The 20,601-nt window shown below is 38.9% G+C and overlaps 1 protein-coding gene across 1 annotated transcript in view; it reads left to right on the top strand.

Moving 5' to 3' along the window:
- Positions 1-20,601, top strand: part of LOC122805842 (transmembrane 4 L6 family member 5-like) — a 255,117-nt gene that overhangs the window by 87,737 nt on the left and 146,779 nt on the right. The gene's annotated exons all lie outside the window — the stretch shown is intronic.

The following is a 20,601-nucleotide window of genomic DNA, read 5'->3' as shown; positions in this document are numbered from 1 at the left end:
AGTGTTACTATTGGGATGGGGGCATTGAGGATACATGTGTTACAGTGCTATAATGGCACCAATGTTACTGCAGTGATCACAGAGTAGGCGATATATTTTTGACCAGGGGAAAACTCCATAAAGTGCTCTAAGGCACATAACAGCATAACATAGATTGGGGAAATCAATGGACACATGCTAAAGTGCCATAGCATTACCAACCACAGCACAGGGATTGGACAGTGGAGGGAATGACTAGACATGAGGTTTAAAGTGAAGTGCCATAAAGGCAGATATAAAAAGGGTGATCGGGGGTTAGGAAACAAGAGCATCAGGGATGACTTTAAAATGTTACAATGGTACTGACATTGTACCAAGGATTGGGAGTGAGCGATACAGTAGACCAAAAGGACCTAATAAAGGCGTGTGTAATTGCAATAAAGTACTATGAGGGTGGGGGAACCATGGGAGGGTAGATAGGGTAGAGACAGATACAATGACTGTGGTGTGTGTGTGTGTGTGTGTGTGTGTGTGTGTGTGTGTGTGTGTGTGTGTGTGTGTGTGTGTGTGTGTGTATGTGTGTGTGTGTGTGTGTTCATATTTGTGTACATGTGTGGGACAGATTGACTGGAGGGGGGATGCCACTGCCTACATGAGTAGTAGGTTACTACCATGAAGGGTCTATATTAGAACACTGAACATTTGAAATGTCGGATGTTCTAATATTGACCCATTTTCAGCAAATGCTGAAAATATCAAAGTAACAGGAAATCAAATTCTTTCCTAGAGAAAGAATTCAGTTGGCTGTTTCTGTTGCTTCGGTATTTTCAGCACTCTGGTGGAAAGTTACGGGTCGTGTTCAGGTAATTGTGTGATTGTGTGGACGTGTGGGTTAGGGTGGGTTAGGTGAGTTAGGGTTAGGGTGCGGGTGAGATGAGTGTGCGATAGTGACGGACCTTAGGGTTAGGGTTTGGGTTAAGGTAAGTGGATTGTTAGTGGTGTTTGTATAGTTTAGTGTAGGGTTAGGTGTTAGAGTTTAGATGTATGTGTATGGATTGCTGTTTGTTTGGTGTGCTTGTGTTGTGTGTATGTGTTTTGGAACAGCAAATTGTTTCCCTAGGAATAAATTTGCTGTTCCGAATGTTCAATGTTTTTTTTTCGATTGCTAGGGTTCGATATTAGAACACTCGACATTTTGAATGTTCGGTGTTCTAATATAGACCCACCATGAAGTGCAGATGATCCATCATCTACACATTTCTGCAACAACTGCAATTCAAGAAACATGCAAATCAGCCAGTAATGAGGTCTTGAGCATAGGTCACAGCTAGAATGGTTCTGAATATCAGATAGGCCTGTATACTGGGTGGGCCTTTTGAACTTTAATGATTTCCTGGGTAAATGTTGTTTTTGACCTCCCTATACTTTTGTTTGCTGTATCTCAAAGGACCCTGTATGAGATGTAGAGGCATAGTCTGCTCACTGCATACTAGATAACTTAAACTGCAGGTGAAAAAAACAGCAAAAATATTTTCTTTTTTTTATTGCAGGTGACAAGCCTCTTTATAACCTCACTCTAAGGGTTTTTCCCCTCACACCTGTACAATCTTACAGGTACATATCCATGGAGAAAAGAGAAATAGTCTGCAATGGAGGAAAAAATGTTAGCATGCATTGTAATTGCATAGTGATGTCCACAATAGGAGAAGCAGTCCAGGGCTACTCATTTTGGGGAGTCAGGATCACGAAGATTAAATTCAACAAGAGACTTTTCATTGACTGACAAGTCTCCTCTGGGTGGGTTTTAGTTATTGTTGTGAATATTATTTTAATTGTTATTTGCTTATATCTTTTGAAACTTTTCTCTGTGGTTCTGCAGTGAAAATGGATCTTCCAGTTGAACATTCCTGGTCAATAAAAGCAATAAATAAAATGTTTATATGTGTGTGTGTGTGTGTGTGTGTGTGTGTGTGTGTGTGTGTGTGTGTGTGTGTGTGTGTGTTATATGCTTGATTATTGCGTACATTGATTGCATGCTGAAATTTATATTATTTTACTTTTATTTATTTATTTACCAGGTTTATGTGACTGGATTTAGTCAAAAAACCCTTTTCAGCAGATATCTGGGGAGAAAAACTCAACATATCGGAAACATTTTTAAACAGACATTCAGTAATATACATGAAAAGATATTATACATTAACATTTATACATCAGATAGATAATAGATCATGTGATTAGTGCTTAGAAATTCAAATAAATGGAGGTGAGGGAAGGAACTAGGTAGGGTAAAAAATGTTAATACTGTTGTTAAGAGGTGGGGTGTAAAACAAATTTTGAGACAATTATGTCCATGGCTATCATAATGTTTATATTAGAAGTATAGAGATGGGGTGAGCAATGTCACAAAATAATGTATACAGCTGAGAGATGCTTGCAGAACTTTTCAGGTATTGTGAAAGACTGGTTGTGGGGTACAGGATTCTGAATGAAGAGAAATGATTTGATGATATTGCAAGCCGAAGACTAACAATGACAATTATCGTGGAGATGTACAGGAGCAGATCCATCCATCCATCCTCAACCCCTTTTCCCATTTTGCACATGGGATTGGGGTGTCACTTCAACAGTAATAAACATCTTGAGCCAAAGTTTACACCACCAGGTGACTAGCCTGCCACAGTAGTTCATGTGCACCAATCACTTGCACACACACTTACACCTACAGCCAATTTAGAGTGTCCAATCCACCTACTGCATGTCTTTTGAATGTGGGAGGAAATCAGAGCACCCGGAAGAAACCCACCTGACTGCAGGGAGGACATGCAGATCTCACACAGAAGGCACCCCAGCTAAGAACTGAACCAGAGAACCTCTTGCTGAGAGGTGACAATACTAACCACTGCACCACTGTACATGATCAGATCCATTGATTTGAAATGTAAGGAAAATTCATCAGTGTTACAGTTGGTCAAATGTCAGGAGACTCACCACAACATAATATAGGAGTTTTCCTTTTTTTCTGTTGTGCAACCATGGAGTTAGTTTATTTAAGTTCCAGGGATGTGGGGGCAGAGTCCCCATGCCAGGGAGTGTCAGGGAAAATCTCACTGCATAAAAGTAGTTTCTTTATTATTTTTGGTGATTGTAAAAGTAAACAATAGGGTTACTTTTGCAATCACTTTAGTTATATTCTATTATGGTGAGATGAATGTTATTCAAACAATCTCATGTATATATAGTTGGAGTTTATTAGATTGAGAGTTCAGTATGCTAACTCTTTAGTATCAGAATATCAGCAGTTCATTTTACTGGCAGTTCACTTAGATGACAGGTCATTTTATTGATACAGGTAAGTGGACTGGTGTTAAGAATTAGAGTATCTTTGTGCGAGTGTTGGAAGGTTAAGCTTAGGTAAGGGGATAGATTTAGTGTTGTACATGTGTGTTAGTGAGCATGATGTTTGTGGGTCTGCGTGTGTGTATAAGTGTGGCTGAGCCATTGTTGTGCAGTACTAATGTTACAAAAAGGGTTTTCCAGGGTAAGGTCCAGAATTAGGGGCAGGGTTAGGGTTAGCACATATTTAGCAAGGAGGGCAGGGCAGCTTGTTAAATGATCATTTCCCTAGTTGGGGGAAATGGTTCCACAAGTTTTTCCTTCTGATTATTTGTGCTTAAATTGATTCCTACATTTGCAGATGAGTGTTGCTAGTATGAGGGGTTATTCTGTGTTTTCAGATTCTAGGGTCAGTATTACTGTTGCTGGTTTTATTTTCTTTATTAAAATAATTTGCATGATTTTTCTTGCTACCTGTCATCTGTTCAGTCTCTTTACTTACCTTTTCCTTTGCTTTCCCTACCTATGGCCTTTCTGTTGTCGTTTGTTTCCCCATGGGGTAAACATTGGGAAGGTAGCATGACAGTTCACTTTGTACATCAGTGGATTTTGTATGCTATCCCCATATCACGTAATAGTTGCAGGTAGTACTCCTGATTATTACTTACCCATGTTGTCACTGAGACCGCTAGGACTGTCTTTACTGAGTTTACACCTTCAATAGAAATGTCCATGTCAATATTAGGAATTCTCTTTTTCTCTTTCACTTGGAGGGGCATGAAAGCATTTAGCCTTTTCATCCGTACTCTGACTCGGCATTGACTTGGTAGTATTGCAGGTGGACACCATCATCTCCCATATTTTTTTGGGGGGGTTCTGCATACCCTCCAGATGACCATCGGCTGCTCTATATCTGCTCCCACTGCTTTTCCTCCATTCCTCCAGTGGTGGGTTGGGAAATGGAAACGATTTGGAGTATTACAGTTGACAGCAGGACATATACTGTCCTGCACACCAGGGATATTTTTTTCTTGTATGCCCTAAGAGTAGTACTTTGCTAAGGTATGTGGACATTTTACATGCAGTTTAAAAGCATGAGAAAAAACAATTATAATATTCATATTTTGAATGGGGTTACGATGTTATTCCATATCTCTCAAATAATGATGCCTCTGTAGAGGCGAGTAGTTCATATGATGCAATGTTTATGAGAAAGTGGATGTTCATTTGGATCTTAGGAATCTTTTTAATGACCAGAGACTGAATGAGAAAGTGGAGGGCAGTAGTTTTTCCGGGGTAGGTTGTAGTGAGTCAGCTGGATCTATATTGAATAATATGTGTAAATATTTTAAAAGTATGGTAAACTGAGGAAAGAATGCGAGCATGTAATTTTCTGGCTACTGGGAAAGGAATGCGCAAGCATTATAAGGTGTGCGTCTGAAAGTCATTTTAAGGGATTGTGTGTATGTCTGTGCATGTGTGCGTGTATGCCTGCTTATGTGAGCATGCATGTACGCATGTATTTATTTGTCCATATTTATTGCATACGTACTTCTTTAACTGGATATTGGAATGACAGACTTACCTGTTCTCTGTTAGTCTATGCTCACTCCTGTAACACTGCTATGTGTTTATCCTTGCATATGACACAATTTATTGGACGAATGCTATTCTAAGGTACAACTGCAAACTCACTGGAAACTAAATCCAGCACTGAGCAACAATACAGTTATCCAGATTTTTGTTTTTCTGATGCTGGCTGTGACCCAGATTTTTGTTTTTCTGATGCTGGCTGTGACTATTCTGATCTATGTGGTACTTAACATAAATTATAAAATGGAATTAAAGCTAGAGGAATTGTGGGTAGTACATGGCAGTATGTGTTGCGGCTGATAAAACAAAATGCACCTGCAGTAAAGAGGCTAATTTCTCCAGAAGCATTGTGGATTACTCTTTGTTGTGAGTGTACTGCTTTATCTCCCAAAACAAATAAATGAAAAAAGTTTGCTTAAAGAAATGAAATGAATTCTAGTACACTTGTGTGGCTTGTGGCCAGTATATGTATACGACTTGTAGCAGATAAAACACTGTACTCACAGACCAGAACAAAAAAAATGTGGTTTTTAAAGTATATTATACCATGCGAACATCGGAAAAGACGAGAAACGTGCACGCTGATTGGCTAATTCAACCAGCGTGCACATACTAAATCGTACGACAAACAAGGAAACAAGTCCGGTCAGTAAATATCGTGCTGCGGCGACAGCAAGCAAACATTAACGTACAGTAAACGTAAAAACAAAAAACACACAACAATTCAAGTAAAACACACAAAATTAACCATTACCCATATAATATTTCTCATTCCCTCACCTCGAACACAAACAAAATCAAAACTCATACAGTCGCAAATACACCACACACACACTACATAACCACCAGTTATAACCCAACAAAACCAAGCATTCTTATAAAACCATTCACTCACCTATATTCCCTACAATACCTATACACACACAACTCCAAAAATATACATACTAAAAACACACCACACATCCCTCGCAAAGTGAAAAACACACACCATACCAACATCCACATCAGCATACATCTTCTAAAACCACATACAACACCACCATCTAGTGACCAATTACTAAAAGTACATATTTTAAAAAAATTAATACAAATTAACACTACACCACATTTCAACATACCCATAACTAGTAAAACATAACTACACGTTATAAACCTCTACACTGCTTAAACTATTTTATAACAAGCATCACCTACCCTTTTGATTACATCCCTTCAAAAACAATAATAAAATGAAAACAAACTGAAAGTGTGGACTATTTTATCTCACAAAAAGTGGAAGAATACAAAAAAAGCTAACAAAAACCTAAATAACAACAATACAAATATAATACAAAGCAAACTAACACCATGGTATAATAGCAATAACCCACGCCTGGGTGTGGGTAATGCTGGATTTACCCATGGTTGTCTTTGTTTGGTCCCTCGGGCTTCGCCCTTGGGATCAAACCACGCCAACCGTGGGTAAATCCAGCATTACCCACACCCAGGCGTGGTACTATATTATACCATGATCTAAAGCGTGCGCTGATTGGCCAGCGTCCCGTTGTAAATCGAGTTATACTAATGGAAAAGGTCCGTCGCCCGGACTTTTTCCATTAGTATAACTCGATTTTTAAAACTGTCTCGCTATGTTAAATGGGTTTAACATGGCGAGACAGCTTTAAAATAAGCAACGGAGATCTCCGTTGCTTATTTTAAAGCTGTCTCGCTATGTTAAACCCATTTAACATAGCGAGCAGTTTAAAACAACGGAGAAAGCAAGATCTCCGTTGCTTTTTTTAGTGTTCGCTATGTTAAATGAGTTTAACATGGCGAGACAGTTTTAAAATAAGCAACGGAGATGTCCGTTGCTTATTTTAAAACTGTCTCGCTATGTTAAACTCATTTAACATAGCGAACACTAAAAAGCAACGGAGATCTTGCTTTCTCCGCTGCTTTTGCTCAACTCTGATGTACCGCGCAGGCGCAGTACATCAGAACTGCCGCGGATGCCAGCCATCTGCGGGGGGGCAGTAAACAGGCATTATACTCCGCCATTATTTAAGAAAAGTAATAGTTTCTTTTCTTAAATAATGTCATATAATAGCAATAACCACTTCTGGGTGTGGGTAATGCTAAATTTACCACGGTTGGCTTTGTTTGGTCCCTGGGCTTGCCTCGGGACCAAACCACGCCAACCGTGGGTAAATTTAGCATTACCCACACCCAGGCATGGGTTATTGCTATAATCTACACCTGTATTAAAATGTCAATTTATCTGGAAGGATTTGAGTTTATTAAATGAGAAAGCTGCCAGTGACTGTCAAACTGTGCTGTACAGCTCTGTGTATCTTGTTTTTCCTTTTATAATTTACCTGACTTGTGTTGCTCCATTGTCATATAATAAATCACTTTTACTTTTATAATTGTTTTTGAAGTTATGATTTATGTCATGCTTTGTCTTTACTTCAGAAATGACTGTCAGCAGGTATGATTCTCATTTGCCTCCAGCTTCAAAGGAACTGTATCCCCTCCTCAGTATATGACCCTGCCCTCTTAGTCATTGACTGAAAAGCAACATTTTGAATTAATGGTCTCGTACCATAAAAGTTGAAGGGGGAGTTTTCTAAGTAGATATGTTTTTGTCATACTTGCTGTGACAACCAGTACCACATCCTGCTGCAAAGCAAAGTGGGAGGACTGTTTTATGTAATTTGAACAATTGCAGTGTCTTAATTGCTTCAGTCTTCTAACATAATTGAGATATCCCTTAACATTCACTACATGCCCAGGCAGGCATGCCAATGTCTCAATGTCCTTAAGAAGTCCAGTGAAGATAGTATGTTGCTATGGACTGTCCCCGCTGCATCATTTTAAAGTTTTCCAGGCGGATGTATTGTTAAACTTTAGGTCATACACAACAGGCACAAACTGACATTTAAAGTAATGTAAATGAAAGCATTTTTTGTACAAAGGGTAAAGCATGGATAAAACTGGAACAATCAATGAGCATGCAACAGGTTATTGTAGTCCAGTCCTTCATCAGTCACAGATTTGCTTCTTACATTACAATATGTTGGTCTGTTCTGTAGTAGCAGTCTTTACAATCACTTGTTGCTGATACTGTTTTTCCTTGCGAAAAACAAGCAGCTTTTTCTTTCCTCTGACAGCAAGATATTTCTTTCTTTGCAAAGGTTAATCTGCAGCTTGTGAAATTTATTATGACATTTAGCAACATACTGACCCATTACAGTGACCTTCCTGGTTATGTCTGTTGTGACCCTTTATGGACAAATATATGTATTATAGGCCATATGCAAACTGACATTTGAATATGATGTAAAATTGAAAGCAGACGCTTCTTATACCTTGTGATTCTTTACTATGTTCCCCAGCAGTCATAGTGAGTCTGACAAACTTCCAACCAACTAGCTGCTACAAAAGCAAGTTATATCTGGAGTTAACGTGGTGTAAAATATTACTTCTGCTACTCAAATGTATGCAAAAGAGACATTGTAAAGATGTTTGAGTAATCATGAACTTGAACAGATGTTATAATACACACTTGAAAACAGCATTTCAAAATAATTCCTTAGCCCATTTTCTCTGCATGGTTATAACTGTTAAGCAGTCTATGCTGAATTTTGGTATGAAAAGTTTTTTATGGTTTTCATTTTAGCAGGGCAGCTTGTGCTATAGGACTGCAGCCCCCCCCACCTGTACAATAAACTTTTTGAAAAATAAAATTAAAAAAAAAAAAATCACGGACTCCACACATGCGTGCGTGGTTCCTGAGAACTCCATGCACGCATGCGTGCTCATTCCAGAGCTCCAGACTGCTCTGTTAGGCAGTCCGGATAGGAAAGGCAGGAAACTCTGCCCTTCCAGCCCAGAGGTCTGTGCGGTGATGACTGCACAAACCAAAAGGTCACCGGACTGCATCGCCGGCAGGAAAGAGGCTCCAGCCTGCTACTCTCATGGGACTAGCCATTTCTCGTGGGAGACCCATGCGTGGGCGGCCGTTTTGTGGAGGGAGTCCCATTAGTTATGTACATTTGTGTTCTATGTTGCAGTAGTCAGAATTCACAGATACCCTTCAAGGTTCTTATTTCAGAATCGGTGTTGTTACATAAGCTTCGGACGTAAGTATTATCTGAACCATAAGAACTGGTAGACATGCATTGTGTATCACTAACTAAATCTCTTAATACCCATTTGTGTTTTGGGCATATGCTCAGTTATGTGTATTTCAATTACCATTATTAAACTACCTGTAATGTATTTTATGGCTGAGATTAATAATGCTTACTGCTGACAAAAACATATTTGCAAACATAAATGAACAGCTGTGATACAAGTCAGGCAGTTTTAGTATTTGACTGAGGATTTATTCATGTAAGAACCAGGATCTCCTTAAATAGCCTTACTTAAAACATTTGTATAAGGAAGCTGGATGTATATGGTGTTTGTGGCACATTGTTTTGAGTCAGGCAATCACTGGAAAAGTGCTTACCAGAAAGACTACATACACAATTCATTTGTGTTGCTGTCACTGTTAAAACAAGTTATGTGTATCTAGGCCACACATGGTACTAATTATTTATTTTAAAAGTAGTTTAGACATCTATTTTTATTACTTGGTTGGAGCAGTATCTCCTTACAATAAAAACAACAGTGATTAACCTAGAATGAAAGCTACAGCTGATTTATGATTTACGCGGTTAATATAATGACATTTTCATGGAGCATTGCAACAAACAATACTGTTGCTGAGAACCAAAGTTGGGCAGTGTGTTATTTATTTATGTATTTGATTGATTTATTTATTTATCATTTGTTAACTAGGTTAGTCCTGCTGAGCCAAAGGCCTTTTTCAGTGGAGATCTGAGGAGAAAACCTCTGTACTTGTTTCTAATAAGTTCTGTATCTGCTGCATTTTACATTTGGTTGATGGCAGGAGGCGATTAACCTACAAGATCTGTCCTTTGAGTGAACTTAACATTCTGCCTCCCCTCCATCCCTACTGTCACCCTTTCTTCATCTTTTCCATGCCCTGTACAATGCCTCTGTAGATTTCATCTCCACCATCCATCAAGTAGACCTATTTTCCACAGATGATACTTTACACAAAGGTCATTGTGGCTTAACATGTTTCATGTGTCTGCATTAAACCATGGCTGTCATCTTTTTGCCCACTACTCTGCTTTTTTAGACTCTTTAGGTCATCTCTGTTGCTGCAACCACCTTCATGAGATAATCAGAGAGGTTAAACCTGTTATCTGTTTCCTCAGTTTTGTCTGGAATGAACCCAGAGACAGAAACTGGATGTTGTGTAATTCCCTAATCATGTCTGTTATTCACATCATTCAAGTGACATCATTCCTTGTACCACACATTGTCTATGTTTCATGACTAAACCATGAGGAAATTAGTTCCTTAGAAATAGTCCTACTTCCAGGAATTTTCCAAGCAGCCATCTGTGCAAAACTAAAGCTTAGCTGCTGGTGAAGCAGCAGCTTCTGTTGGTTGCTGTCTTGAAGGCTGTGAGTTTTAATAATGCAACCAGCCTTTCCCTCTGGGTTCTTTCCTTGACTTTTCTTTCTATTACCACTAAGCTAACAGCTTGTAGTTCCCTGGATGTTTTCTACTCCACCACTCCTTGTATGAGGATTCCACACTTGACATCTTCTAGCTGTCAGACACTTCCACAGCAGCCAATTATCTGGTAAAGACCTCCATCAGGGGATTCACCAGTACCACCACCACAATGTCCAGGACAGATCTCAACTTCTCTGGTTAAATGTCTTGGACAAAAGTAAAAATAATCAGGACACAAAAACCCAAAATATGGGACAATTTTTAAATATTATTTTAATTCAGTAAGAGGTTAATAGAATCTGGAAAGCATTGTGGTTCCAGCGGCGGCAAGTGAGCTCTCGCTGGCCCTTGAAAATTGGGGGGAAAGGGTGCAAGTCTCATGCCGGGATGTTCTCATATATGCAGCAGGTCTCCAAGGTGAACGGCCTCTGGCATTTTACAACAATGTAGGTAAGGGAAGTTGGCAAGCCAGATCCTTAACTTCGGGATAAAGATTGGCTCTAAGGGCTGGGTCAGTCAGGCTCAGGCGTGAAGCAGGGCTGGGCACATGCTGTGGCTGGACGAGGCATCGCCCCCTCACCATGCCCCCTTGGGGGTGCAGGAGGACAATGGCGGTGACTCTGGATGTGTACCGGGCCCATCCTGTGGATCACCCCAGCTGTGATCGGCGCCGGTCCCAAATGGTGTCCCGCATTGTCCGGCAGCTAGTAGCTGACTTAAAACTGGTGTGGACCGGAGGAATCTGACTGTTTAGTTAAAACAAAGTATCGAGATAGCCCGAGATGGGTGCTGACACAATGTGATTTCTGCCCTGTGCTCTGAATGTCAAAGTGAAGAAATTCAATGAAGTGTGGGTAAAAGGCAGGAGTAACTATGACTCTCTTAAGGTAGTCATATGCCTCGTCATCTAATTAGTGACATGCATGAATGGATGAATGAGATTCCCACTGTCCCTACCTATTATCTAGCAAAATCACAGCCAAGGGAATGGGCCAGAAAGACAACATACATTTTTTCAATAATAATAAGTATAAAACTCAGATAACTGGCATTATTGACTGTAATCCTTGCTGATTTAATAGGGGGTCAAACATTTTATGAAGTAGAAGGCAAAATATGCTTTATAGTCAAGAACATTCTGCAAAATCAGGACAGCTGAGAGGTATGCTAGATTGATTTCTGAGGGCCCTAGAAGGAGCCCACCTGGTCTCTGAGCCTTATCCTTCCTTAGGCAACAAATTATCTCTCTCCTCTCTCTCTCTGCCTGTCCCTGGACTGTCCTAATGTTCAGCATTTCTGTTTGTTTCATTATACTATTCATACTTTTCCACCCCATTGTTTTTACTTTTTGTATAATATGGCTTTTGCTCTAATGATGTTCCTATGCAGCCATATTCACTGTCTTCTCGTTCCATTTTTGTTTCTTACGCAAGCCCTTCTCCAGAGCTATTCCTATAGTCTGTTTTCAGCTCAGTTTGCTGCAGACTTTTAACTTATGTTTGGATCTATTCCCTAGCTAAACATAAATGTCAGTGTTGCTTTTACATTTTTATCTCATCTCTCTGTAAACCATAAAGTGATGTGATCATTACAGGCTAATTATCACATTATCACACTGTTTTACACAGCCCTTACTCCTCAGCCTTGGTTATTACACGTTTCAGAATCCTGTCCTTAACATTATCACACTGTTTTACACAGCCCTTACTCTTCAGCCTTGGTTATTACACGTTTCAGAATCCTGTCCTTAACATTATCACACTGTTTTACACAGCCCTTACTCCTCAGCCTTGGTTATTACACGTTTCAGAATCCTGTCCTTAACATTATCACACTGTTTTACACAGCCCTTACTCCTCAGCCTTGGTTATTACACATTTCAGAATCTTGTCCTTAACATTATCACACTGTTTTACACAGCCCTTACTCCTCAGCCTTGGTTATTACACGTTTCAGAATCCTGTCCTTAACATTATCACACTGTTTTACACAGCCTTTACTCCTCAGCCTTGGTTATTACAAGTTTCAGAATCCTGTTCTTAATGGTACAGTTTCAAACCACTTGGCTAGACCTCTTGGAGATGAAGACTTGAATCACTTCCTATTGCCTCTATCCTGGATTTCCTCTCTGTCTGCTGCTTCTGGAGTCACATCATCCATAATTCGAGTCCTCTGCCTCCTACTGCTTTATTCCATTATTTAGTCCACTAGTCTTTCAGTCTTTCTTCCTTGCTATGTCTGGAAGGGGGCTGATACACTTTACTGATCCATAACAACCCTAGATTCATCTATATTAACCATCAAGTTCTCACCTGTTCCCCCACCTCTTCATTCAGTGGTATTTCTTGTCATATCTGACTTCCTGTTTATGCTCCCCTTACATAGATCTGTTCTCTACTTCCTTCTCTCCCTTTTCTGTTATTTCGGAATGACCTGTCATCACAATTGTTTGTTCCCCTGCTGTTTCATATCTGTTTTTTCTCTCTGCCCAATGTTTGAGTGCCTTTCTGTTTTTGACAACCTTGTTTAAATGTACAGTCATGGAAACATACCTTTCCAACAAAGTTATGAGCAGGTTTTCAGAGGTTTTCAGCTTTTGTGCCACTAGACTGACCTCACCATCTTCTGAAATTTCATCACATAGCAGTAATACATCCCATGATCTGGCCAACATCAACAATTCAAAATTCTTATTTAAACATTATTATTTTATTTTAATTAACTTCCGCGGTGGTGCAGCGGCAGCATTGTTGCCTCACAGCAAGAGGTTCTCCCATTCGATTCTCGGGGGAGTGCCTTCTGTGTGGAATCTGCATGTCCTTCCCATGGTTGGGTGGGTGTTCGAAAGACATGCGTAAATGGGTGTGCCTTTGTTGAAGGTTGGACGTCGAGCTGGCACCTCGGCATTCGTGAAAATCTACTGCCAATCATTAGCAGACCGGAGTTCCGCTGTGGCAACCCCTAACCGGGAAAAGCCGAAAAACAACATTATTTTATTTTAATTGTGTTTTTTAAGCACCAGCAATTTTACGAAAATGCATTGAGTGTCATTTTTAGAACGTGCAGCAGTTTTACTTATTAATATGAAAGTAATATTGTAAGTCATTTTGAAGTTGCTGCTTTCCTGTTTTTTCTTACTAGCTAAAGTGCACAGGACACATAATGCCGTACACTGGCCTTACTATACTCAGTAGACCCATTTACATTCTGCAGACAGATGCTATGTAGTTCCAGCATATGTGAGATTTGGAGTCTGTACATTTTATTTATTGATATAATTGTACAGTAAGGTCACCTTGTGGGTTAGAGAATTTCTCTGAAAAAGTTTAACACTGTAAGCCTTTCCTGTATCAGGGAATTCCATCTCAGTGTTGTTTATTCCTTAACACGTCATACACTCACTACTGGGGTATCTCAGGGTTCTGTGGTGAGAACTCTCCTGTTCTGCATATAGTTTTCTGAACTAATAGCCAAAACTAAAGGGCTCTAGCTGACTGAGTTTGCAGATGATTGCAAGCTATGAGCAGTCATTGAACCCCCAAATGACTTAGCCATCCTGCAGGAAGGTTTGTCCCAAATAAATAACTGGGGCCAAAATCATGGTGTGAAACTAAATGGCAAAAAATGCATTATTGTATCCTTTGGGAAGTCATCTACCCCAGGAAGCTACAATATTGACAATACCCCCCTATGACTTGACCCAATTGTCCAGGATTTGGGAACTTATGTGGACAGTGACCTAACTTTTGACCGGTTTACCATTAAATTTTTGATGTACAATTGCATGGCTATGAAGTATTCGAACAACAGATGTTCGAATACTTCATATTTCGACAGGTTACGTGAGCGAACGGTATAATTGCAAATGGACTGTGCATTCACAATTATAATCTTCGCTCATGTAAAGGGATCGTGGTACAGTGCGGTTAGGGAAATACATCCCTTTCCTCACTGTAGTGCGATCTCGGAGTTGGAATATTAAGTTGGGGGTGTGGGGGGTGCAGGGGGGCTTGCCCCCCTGCATGAATGTGATCTTAGGCTAGCTAGTTAGGGAGTTAAGGGAAGGGTGGGATTGCTGTTAAGTGTTGAAAATGTTGCGAGCGACATTTTCGACATTAACAGCTGTTTTTTGACATTAAGAACGTTTGGAATTGTGTACTTCGGCGAAACACTTTGATAATAAGTACACTTTTTTTTTTATTTTCGAAATTATGATAGTAAACCCTTTTGACAAACAGGTGCCTATTGTTGTAAGAAATTCCTTCTATATTGCACAGTTTATAAACAAAGGGGTGTGCCTAGATCTAGGGGATGTCATTATCCCCCTTTACTCAGACTTAATTGGACCAGTCAATGACTATAATGGCCCCCTTTGGCATGTATCTCTCAAGACATGTACAACAACTGGAATGTCCACAGAAATACCTTACTAAAATGATACAAGGCCTAAACAGCATGTCCTACATGGACTGACTGAAAGGCCTGTCACTATACTCGGTATCCTACAGACTGCTAAGAAGTGACCTGTGTCTGGCATTGAAGACATCCTCTGAGCCATTACTGATGGATTTACTAAAGATCAGCAAGTCAAATGGCATCAGAGATACTCAGTCTAGGCATCTAAATCTCTTCTGCAACATCAACAGTACAGTTTGGAGGGTCCTAATGGAGAGATGATGAGGTCCTAATGGAGAGAGGAGGGGTCCTAATGGAGACATGAAAAGTCAGCAAGCAAAGGAGAGTAGTAGTGCTGAAGTTGAATTCATCCTCAGGTCCTGGTGAGTACCTTTGCAAGGTGGACCCTGTTTTTCGCAAAATCTCACCAAGGTGACACTGATATATAGACTGTATTTATATAGCATATATCATGGGCAGAAGTAAGTCAAAAACAACAAAAAAAAAAGATAGCTGGGTACGCAAGTCCCATGCTAAAAACGTGTCCAATCCTGGCAAGCACACTTGTGCCAGGACTGGAAAAAATGACAGTGTAAAATCCTCAAAATCCAGAAACATTCCTACAATGGGGCCAGGCCAGACCCAGGGGGAGGATGCCCCTGTTGTAAAATCACAAAAACTGATAGGCCAAAGAAGAGCCATAAAGACAATAGAGCAGACTATTGAGGATAAGAAAGAAATTATGTATTGTTACTATTATGCAAAAAGCCCAGAACTACCAGACAGAGGATATACAAAGAGGTTAAGAGATAAATTAGAAGAAAGAAAAATACTTTCACAACAAAAACTGTCAGAAGCTTCAAATAAAAATTTGCGTTCATTAATACAACAGATTTTTGAAAAACAGTATATAGATCAAGAAACTTTGATCTGTTTGGAAAAAGAAGCATCTGAGGAGGTGTGAAAATGTAAACAACAAAACCTAAAGATTTTTGAAAAGTATAAAGAAATATGGGCATGGGAAAGAAAGAGAGATCTGATATGGTGCAATATTTATGCAAAGGAGAAAACCAAATTAATCAATATAAAGAAGACAGCCCCAAAGATGTTCGAAGAGAAATATAGGCAAAGTCATCCAGATATGGAACATTTCATAATAAAAAATAATATTACAAAGATGGAATGTAGAAAAGAAGATTAGTAAAGCAGAAGTTAAAGGAATAGAACTTTTAGTTATGGAGTTTCTAAGGAGAAGCAGGAAGATCAGGAGACATCTGAAGAAGAAATATGGACATGGGGTAATATTAAAACTAACCAATGCAAGATATTTGAAGAGAAATACAAGCAAAGGAATCCAGACATGAAAAACTTTACATTACAAAAAATAAGAAGACAAAGAGGAAAAGTAGAAAAGGTGATTAGTAATGGAGAAGTTAAAGAAATAGAAACTGAGGTTATGGAGCACCTGCAAAGTGAAGGATTCAGTGTAGAAAATCTAAGGCAGAAAACAGCACAACAGGACAGAGCAATGGATATCCAAATTAAGGGGAAACCAGTGGAGCAGGAAGCAATTGGTCAGGTGCCATATCAAAATATTTTGGAGCCTTCCACAGGAAACCAGTATAAATGTTCACTTGAAGCTAGACAGCAAGGGAAGGAACAGGAGACTGTGGAATCTCTGATGCAGTCAATGTTGAGGAGTGATAGGCCAGTGAGTTCCCATATGACAGAGCAGTGGATGGCACAGGATGAAATTGAAGAGAAGGTGCCACAAGAAGATGCTATAGAACTTTCTATAGAATGCCCGCAGGAAGTGGAAAACAAAGGATGTGCCCTCAGTCTGGAAGAAAATGAAATAAGGGAAGAGTTGCTTGATTTAATGGACTTGGATAGATATATTAAAACCAATGAAAGAAATAGACTGCAGAAGGTTAATAAAACCCCAAAAGCCAGAAGTCTGATAAAACAAATGAACACAGTAATTAGGACTGTCCATAGAGTTCCATGCAATATGACAGAAGTAAACAGGATATATTACTGTGTTGCTAAATTAATAACTGATAAAGTTCTACCACAAGAGCACAGGGTAGTGAGGCAAAGGAAGGGGAGAAATTGAATACCATCATGGAAGTATCAGACAGAGAATAATATAAAGCAATTAAGACAAGAAGTGTTACTGTTAGAAGACTATAGAAGAGGGAATCAATCAACAAAAATACTATGAACGCTAGATGTGGTAAAAGCAGTGCGCAGTATTAGAACAGACCAGGATCTATCATGCACTATCGTAAATAAATAAAAAATTTCAGCACAGGCGGAAAAACTTAGAAGATACAGAGGTAAATATAAAAGAAAAGTACAAAATAAGCAATTTAGTGATGACCAAAGAAAGTTTTATAGATAATTGGGAAACAAGTAAAAGGAATTGAAAGACCACCAAAAAAGTAGAAATACATGCATTTTGGAGAAGTATCTATGAAGATCCTGTGGAACACAACAAAAATGCTAAATGGATAAACAAAGTAAAAGAAAAAATAAGAAGTTTACAGGATATGAAATGGGATGAAGTAACAGCCAGAGAGATTGAAACAAAGTTAAGAAAAGCATCTAATTGGAAAAACCTAGGCCCAGGTGCAGTGCCCAACTTTTGGTTAAAAGTATTCACATCTTTGCATGAAGACCTAGCCATGAGTAAGAACTATTTATATGTGCAGCCCGAACATACACCAATCTGGCTAACAACAGGTAAAACAATACTCCTACTTAAGAGTGAACATGCAAGCTACCCCAAAAATTATAGACCAATAACTTGCCTTCCGACAACATATAATCTATACATGGGAATTGATGCTGACAAAGTTTATAGTCATTTAGAAGAAAATTCAATTATGGCAGTAGAACAAAAGAGCAATAAAAGAAAGTCGTCGAACAAATGATCATTCGCTGTTAAATAAAATCATACTGGAGAACTGTAAAAAGGGGCAGAATCTAAGTATGGCATTGATTGACTACAAAAAGAATTTGATAGTATCCCACACTCATGGATAAAAGATTGCTTAAAAATGTATAAGATACACACTACACTGATCGACTGTATTACAGTGACCATGAAACAATGGCAGACCACTTTGCAATTAAGCCATGGTAAAGGACAAATTATTATTCCAGGGCTAAAAATTCAAAGGGGGATATTCCAGAGTGACTCTCTGTCACCATTGCTATTCTGCCTTGCCCTCAACCCATTAAGCTGTCTACTTAATGGCTTAGGCCATGGCTATAATTTGGCTTCTAGAAAACAAGAAAGTGTAAAGACTTCTCATTTTCTCTTTGTCGTTGATTTAAAACTGTATAGCTCATCAGATGAGAAACTGAAAACACAGCTGCAGGTTGTTAAAACTTTTTCAGATGATATTAGAATGTCATTTGGTCTTGATAAATGTACAAAAGCAACCTTTAAAGCAGGAAAGCTACAGCACCAAGAAAACATTAGTTTGGGACAAGAATAAAAGAACTTGAGCAAGAGGGAGTGTATAAATATTTGGGAAATGATGAAGGATCAACATTAAACCATGAACAAATGTGAATGAAACTCAGTAAGGATTATTTTAGAAGACTTTAATTAATCCTGAAAACAGCATTGACATCTAGGAACAAAATCCAAGCTATAAACCAATTTGCTCTACCTGTCCTATCTTACAGTTTTGGGGTGATTTATTGGCCCCAGAATGTGTTGAATAGATTAGATATTAAAACAGGAAGGATGCTTCATGCTCACCAAATGATTTATAAAAAACAGTGCATACCAAGATTATATATTCCCTTTTCTGAAGGAAGAATGGGCCTCCTTGAAATTTATTACATGTATAGATCTGCAATCGTGGGACTCCACACATATCTGCTAACCTCACGAGACCCAAATGTAGTGAAAGTTTTGAAACATGAGGAGAATAAATCTAAGATGACTTCCCTTAACTTAGCAGAAGTATATCGGCATCAAGCAGGAATGGAAAACAAACCAGAAGAAGATAAAAACAGGCAGAAACTGAATGTGCCAAAAAACAAAAGAAAGAATATAAAGTGAAGGATCAGATGAAAAGGCAAGAAATGTGGAAAAAGCATAAAAATAGCTGCAAGTATAGAAAACTTATGGAAGAACCACATGCTGATCAGGAATTAATGCAGGAATGGTTAAGGAGAGGTGAATTCAAACCTAGAGATGAAAGGTTAATATTGGCAGCACAAGATAGTGGGCTACTTACACGTTGGTTTACAAAGTCCATTGAACATATGGGAGAAATAGACAAATGCAGGTTTTGTAAAACAGAATTGGAAACTGTTGCACACCTTGTTGCTGATTGTGACATATTAATGGCAGAAGGACTGTATACTGAAAGGCATAATAATGTGGCAAGACTACTGCAATGGGAATTGTGCAAACATTATGGGGATGAAGTGGCTGAAAAACAATATAAACATGAGCCACAAAGCATCATAGAAAATGATGAAGTCTGTATCACATGGGATCATCCATTACCAACAGTTCAAAAGATAGATGCTAGAAAACAGGATATAGTGGTCCAGGAAAAGAAGACAAAAGTAATATTGATCACTGAAATCGCCACACCCAGTGACTACATTGTCCTGCGCAGAGAGAGACAGAAAGTTATAAAATATCAGGATTTGCAAGCAGAAATGAGAGCAATGTGGAAGAAAGATACCCAAATAGTTCCAATAGTAGTAGGAGCAATGAATTTTATAAAAAAAGAGTCTAAAATCTTATTTAGATATGCTACCAATACATGTAACTCCATACGAATTGCAGAAGGAGTCATTACTGGGCACATTGCGGGTGCTGTGAAGAGCACATTTGGCTGACATCAAAGACTGAAGCAATACTAATTTCATGAACTTCAGTCGTACTTTGACTTATGAATGGGATTCATTCCCGTCATAGTATTGTAAACCCAAAAGATTTGGAGAAATTAAAAAGGGACAGGTATATTTCACAGAAGATACCGCTGTCTGGAACAGACTACCCATCCACATAAATTAAAGTTCATCCCGGTCCATTTTCAAGCACAACTTATATCTATGGATGGGAAACAGAAAGCTTACCCCAGGACTGCCACCTCTACTACTAATGGACAGATACAGCTCCTAAATGCTTTATCCCATGCAAAGGTTCCCTCAAATTATCTCTGGTATGATTCCAGTTATTCTCATTAGGGGCAATATATAATTATTGACCATGGGATGGGTAAGGCCAATCTATAACCAAATGGGCTGGATTATTTTGAGCACAAAAAGGGAAACTGGCCAGGCTTAAAATAGCCCACAAGGGCAACTATCCTGATATTTACCTATGAAACTATACTGCCACTTGTTTGGTGATTGTTTTAGAATTTCTAATGTTAAAATGCAATAATAATCACAAAAGTAGAGAATTTCTCCATAAAACAAGGCACTCTTCTAACCTGGTGCTGAGACCAATGGTAAGAAAAAGACAAGAGGCACGGAGTAATGCAAAGTGATTGGCCTGCAATTATGTTTCTTGTGGTCATGTTGATGATGATCTCAAAGTACTAAACATAGTGTGAGTGACAAAATTTACACTGGCCTCCTCGTACAAGAATATCCATCAGAAAATTGTAAGACATCTCATTACAGTACTAATGTTGCTCATATGTTAAAACAATGAACTGAGTTATTTAACATTGAATA

The sequence above is a fragment of the Protopterus annectens genome, chromosome 7.part0, assembly GCF_019279795.1.
Source record: "Protopterus annectens isolate FY-2018-M chromosome 7.part0, PAN1.0, whole genome shotgun sequence".
Classification (NCBI taxonomy): Eukaryota; Metazoa; Chordata; order Ceratodontiformes; family Protopteridae; genus Protopterus; species Protopterus annectens.
This window is presented reverse-complemented; position numbering and strand designations above follow the sequence as displayed.